The 6,000-nt window shown below is 38.6% G+C and overlaps 1 protein-coding gene across 1 annotated transcript in view; it reads right to left on the minus strand.

Annotated features, from left to right (window-relative positions):
* The window catches only part of ZNF326 (zinc finger protein 326), a 28,970-nt gene that overhangs the window by 22,160 nt on the left and 810 nt on the right, over positions 1-6,000 (minus strand). The window lies entirely within an intron of this gene.

A 6,000-nucleotide genomic window follows, 5' to 3' on the forward strand; every position in this document is an offset into this window, starting at 1 on the left:
AGGGAAGCCGCGTGTCTTTGTCATCACCTGAGCACCTCTTCACTGAAATCAAGTTCAGATTTTTTCCCAGTCGTGGATAACTTGGGATTATCGTTCCCTCAGCTGGAATTCGGACGCAAATGAATTTGAGAGAATTAAATGGAGAAGCCTGATGTGTCAGAAGTTAGTGGAGAATTAAGACCACTTAATTACCCTTTAGTAACACACACACCCCCCCCCTCACGGGCATCTGCTTTCTCTATCCAACACCACAAGAAATCTGCACTCACACTGACAGCGACCCCGGGTCGAGGTTACAGGCTGTCAGGCTGCAGTGCGGACTCTCTACACAGGCTACCAACAAAAGCATTTTCTCCCATCTAGCACCAACAAAACCCCACCCATATCAGCGGTGAGTTGCAGTTCGCTAACTGCACCAAGATGTTGGTATCTCATGGCTGAACTGATGTCACTTCATGGCATCTTTGTATCTTGTCATGAAGTCTGGCAAAAGAACCAACTTCCCTCTCAACACTGGAAGTCCTATGTAAGAAGTTCTGGTTAAATAACCACTCAAATCCAAAGCACTAAAACAGTATCATAGATCTGTGTAACAAGGGTGAGCCACTGTCTTCCTGTAACAGACACAACCTGCACTTCACTGGTATTCCAGTGACCAAAACTGCTTGCCAGTACCAACCAACACTAACTTTTGGATAACACAAAGAAAGCCTGGCAAGTCAAGCCTCACAGAAAAGGTAATTCAGAGAAGGAAAACACAGTGAACACAGGGAGGATAAAAACAAAACCACACAAAGACTTGTCCATTCCGACAAGGAAGAGCATTTTATGCATTTCAAGGTCTCCAAGTGTAAACCATTGACTTTCCGGAAGATTACAGGACAATAAGCTCGCTTGAAGTCGTAAGAATTTTTCCTGTTTAAAGAAACATAGTAATTCTCTGTGCATATCATTTCATGAAAATAACTGTAGTGATGCAAGTAACTATCTACGCTATTTCCTGCTTGTACCTGCCTCTTGTTAGCACCAGGCAGATATTGGAATTTACTTTCTTACACCTGTCAACATCCAGGATTCTGCAAACGGTATTGAGCTGACTGGATCACTTTTAAACAGATGTTCTCAGCATGCTTGAATAGAGACTCCGACAAATTAAAATCTCCTGCTGATTTTTTTCCCCTCTAAAGATCATAGGTACTTTCTGAAAAATTAAAGATGATAATTCTGAAATATTCTGAAATAAAAACTTTGAACATGAAGTCCTACTGCACCTTTCCATATTCTGAACATACAACAAAGAATCTGCAGCAAAGCACAAAAAAAAAAGCTTTTCAAAATATTAATCATAGAGCACCACACAGCACCAATTTAAACTGCAAAAGTTACTCTTCATGGAAATGGCTCAGACTTCTAATGGAAGCATCCAATATTCCCCTCTGGTGTGACTGAACGATCTACCACCTAACCCAGTGGAATACTCTCAGGGCTGCCTACATAAAGATGCAGGCCAGTAAAGAGAGTAAGGCAGCCAGTGAAATAAATGAAGTTTCACAGAAATTAAGGTTAGATGATCCCATGGTCAATCTCATATCCAGGGTATTTTTTTTTTTTAATACAGTATATCTAATCAAGAGACACTGACATTCTGAAAAATTAAATCTCTGACCTGAAAGCACCCAATAATTTACCTGAGTTTCACCTGCTCCCTATTACCTACAGATCCTGAGATGGAACAAAAGTAACCACGTCAAGAGTTGAAGAGGTGAATCAAATGGTTCAACAAGGAAGAACACAACGTAGTGTCAAGATCCCTGCCACTGCAATCCAAGTTGGCTACAGCGTAGTAAGTAGTGACCAGCGCTGTCCACACGCCAGAAGTCAGCTAGTGGGAAAGACACAGAAACATTCAAGCGCAAAAGAACTCTCTCAAAAAATGGTCTGATGCAGAGTTTTGAAATAAATGTTTAGACTAAATTTTTTAGCATGAAAGTAAATTGGAAAATTATTTTTAATTATTATTATTTTTTTACAATCACAGGATAACTTCTGACATCCACTTTTGCTCAACATTCTCCTTACTCATCCACGGTTCATGTTACCTAACCTCAGCAGTCTTGCTGTAGAGCTATGCCAGTCCCTAAATCCTCAAATCGCTGTCTTTAGGACATCACCACCTCCTCCCTAACAGTGAACAACCTACTCATCCTTTCCAGACTCACTGCACTGCATTTAACTACATTATCATATATTCATGTTTGAAAAGGTTTAACGGGGGATGTAAAAGCTACAAAGAAACAAAGAAGGATGATCGCTCATGTGATTTTCTACCACAAGAAACTAGAGGTAGCAAATGAAACTTAAAAATAACAAGCTAAAAAAGTAATTGGATCCTTTTTCACAAAACAGATACCTACGTCCTGGAACTGCTCTGTGACAGGAAGTTACTAAAAATTTACATGGATGTAAGAAAGAAATTGGATAAATCCACTGATAAGAAATTCACAGGATGGCAAATGCAAAGACTATGTCTCTGGTTCAGAAAGTCCCCAAGCTGCAAACCAGCGAAGGCCCCTAAATACACCGAAGGAGTACTTGTACTGTTCCTTCCATACCTCCAAACAGACAGTGACATTCGGGATATCAGTGAGGTGGGACAGACACATCTTTGTCCTGACCTCCCAAAGGTGACCTTACCATCTCCTGCTGACTAGTTCATTAACTGTTCCACCTTGCTGAGCCGTTAACCTGCCATTCCAACCACTGGCCTCCTGGTGCACTCACTTTGTCAGCTGCAAACTTTGCTGATGATTCATAGATTTTACACTTCATGCCCAGAGCCTGACAAAGATACTGCATTTGAATTAAGAAGTGCAGCACTTCTTCAGGCATTAAGCTTTTCTTTACTCTGAAAGTCTGTTCTCCAGATCGGCTTTATCTTAAAAAAAGGGGAAAACGTACAAGACGACAGTAAATATCACTCAGGTGAATGACAATAAAAGGATTTCAATTTTTGAATGTAGTAGCTGAACAATAACCACTCACACAGATTTAATTATTACAATCTCAAGGTAAAGAGTCTATTAGTTGACAAACCTCACAACCACAGACCTCAAAATCCATCCGCACTGGTGTCTTCCACGCTTTTGAATCTTCTTCTACTAACTAAAGCAAGACAGACGGACAGGGAGCGTTAAGAAATCTGTATCTGCGCAGAACAACTTCCTCTGCCTGCAGCCTGCTCCCCGTTCTCTGTTACATTAGCTCTGGCTGTCAGCTCCGGTGGAGACACGCAGAGGTTGAGACTACTCAGACTAAATGCAACTGTTTCACGTGCTCAGAGAACATGTCCTTAAACACTAGAGAAAAGCCACCAGGAATTGTACTGCAGTGTCTCAAACTGAATATTCAGAAGTGCAGTACTTCATTTAAGTTTAAATAGTAACTGTTCAGCAAAGAAACCTTTGAAGAAATATTGTATCTGTGTGTCTATGAATACCACAGAGTGAAACAGAGAAGAAAAAAAGAAGTGGTCCATATTTGCTCCCAAAGTTTAAAAAGGACGGAGTAAATCTCAGAACTGATGAATGCACTGACAAAGTATCTGAAACAATGAGTTTGTGAAGGAAAAAAAATCAGGTTTTGGTATCTGCAGCCTCTTGCATAAATAGGGTGTGGATGAATGAGCTGTTGACCTAAAATACAGAAATAGAATTGCAAAGAACAACCTCACTTTTCATTTCTAGATCATACTTAAAGTCTACTGGGGTAGGGGAGAGAGGAGAAGAGTTAAGTCAACGGGTGAAAAAAAATATATTACCTCCAAAATAAAAAAGAATGGGACATTAAAAGACAGGCTCAATTTACAAATTAAAATGTTAATGTATATGTAGTCCTTCAGATTAAAAAAAAAAGCCATATCTGGTAGAGAGATCATTTAAAATAGCTGCAAAATAAATCTCAATAGCCAGCAAAGAAAAAAAAAAAAAATCAAATTTGCCTTAGGACAAGAACTAGAAGTTAAACACGTAGCAGGCAAGACTCAGAATCCCTTGGTTCAAAGGACTCCATTTAAAAGAAAAAGCTTAAGATCAGAGAACACTGAAATCATATTCACAGCACAAAGAAACGAAATCATTTTCAATAGCGTTCTCCGCATGAAGCACATGAAAAGGCTAGGAAGATGAGAAAGGAGATTGCAGTAATAAATAATAAATGAAAAAAAAATAAACTTCAGTAAAATAAAAATAACCTCTAAACAATAAAGAAGCAGAAGTACCAGTTTGAAACGAACTGAATTTCCTTATATTTTAAATTCATAATCCACAATGATTACAATAAGCTTAAGGATCCATTGTGCAATAGCTAACAACATTTTTCTCCAGGCACATTACATTTTTCTTAACACCATGTCTGCTTTAAGGTCACAACCTCAGCATTAGGTAAGTTTTAACACATCGTTAAGTCCCATGGAAAACAAGGAACCAAGCCAACAACAGAGATGAATTTTAGGAATATCAGCAAAAGCCATTTCCCCTTCCAGATTAAAAGGACAATAGTTACAGTAATAAAAACATTAACAGGAATAGTTAATAATATTTCTGTTAATATTAACAGAATTGATTCTACAGGCTATGTCACCTCTGTCTCAAACCAAGTCATCAGCAAGCGACACCGGTGGAATTACAGCGGTCATCAGCCATCCAACGTGAAGTGCTTCACACCAGCTAAAAGTTTCCAACAGGAAGAACCTTGCCAAGAACTCAAATGAAAACTGGGCAAAGATGACAACTCTCAACATTCATCCTCTATTGCCATCTACTGGACCCCGACAAAACAGCCTTCAGCCCACTGCACAGAACCGGGGTAAGACCAAGCTAATTTATGTATTCCTTACTAACGTACATACAATGCATAAACATTAATGTTAAACGTTTCAAGCTGCACACATCATAATTAAACTTGTTCGATAACTACGAATAACAGAAAGCTTAAATATCACAGCGAGAACTATTATTACACAGGCACATGAAAGGAACAGTCTAACTGTACAACATACATTTGTTGGTTACTTCCTGCAGGATAAGCCTGGACTCACTTTAATACTACTGCCATCACATCTCGGAAAAGCAGGTTCTGATTAACGGCTACAGTGAATATTCAATAAGGTACTTAAACCGCCACTTAAGAAGAAGCTTTTCTACTAAAAATCTAAAGGACATTTCATTAGCAACCAACACAGAAGATGAAAAAACAGGGCCATAGCTTTAATTTATTTATTTTACTATGAAGAAAGGCAAATGCAAAATAATATCATTGGCAAAAAAGCTAAGACTCAAGGAATGTATCGTAAGAATGATCACACTGCAATCAAAGATGCGTCTGTAAGCCAACGTGTTATTTTTGTACAACAGCCAGCAAGAGCATCAAGAGATCCAACAGCAAAGGCTTATTTGATGACATCTGTACAGGAAGCTTGGGTACAGTTCGTAGTAAAGCTTTTATATTAACATTCTTTTAGTACTTGCTTGCATGCTGGCAAGAGATGTCAAATCATTTCTTGAGTCTTACTGAACTCATAACCTTAATCCTCTTACAAAAATAGGTGCATTCCTCTCTGTTGCATCTATGGTATTTTTGACAGTGTAAAAACAAGAGCTAGCTTTTGCTGTATCACATTTACTTTACATGCTTTCTATATTCCTTCCCAAACCATAAGTTAAAGTAAACTTAAAAAAAAAATACAAACAAAAATAAAAATCAAGCAGTTTCAGGTTCTGTTTTTCCCATGTCTGTATAAGGGGGAGAACATCCCCCTTCTTTTCAATAGAAGTACTAAGAACCCAATACAGTAGTCCATAAGAAAACTAAATACTGATTTATGCAAAAAGCATCATCATCAGAAAAGTCTGCACTCCCCCCCCCATCCCCACTCCTCGATATCACAATTTTCATTTGGAACGTGCAGGAGTTCATGTTGACATGCCCAAGATGAAAATCAAG

The sequence above is a fragment of the Leptosomus discolor genome, chromosome 3 (genome assembly GCF_034619465.1).
Source record: "Leptosomus discolor isolate bLepDis1 chromosome 3, bLepDis1.hap2, whole genome shotgun sequence".
Taxonomy (NCBI): domain Eukaryota; kingdom Metazoa; phylum Chordata; class Aves; order Leptosomiformes; family Leptosomidae; genus Leptosomus; species Leptosomus discolor.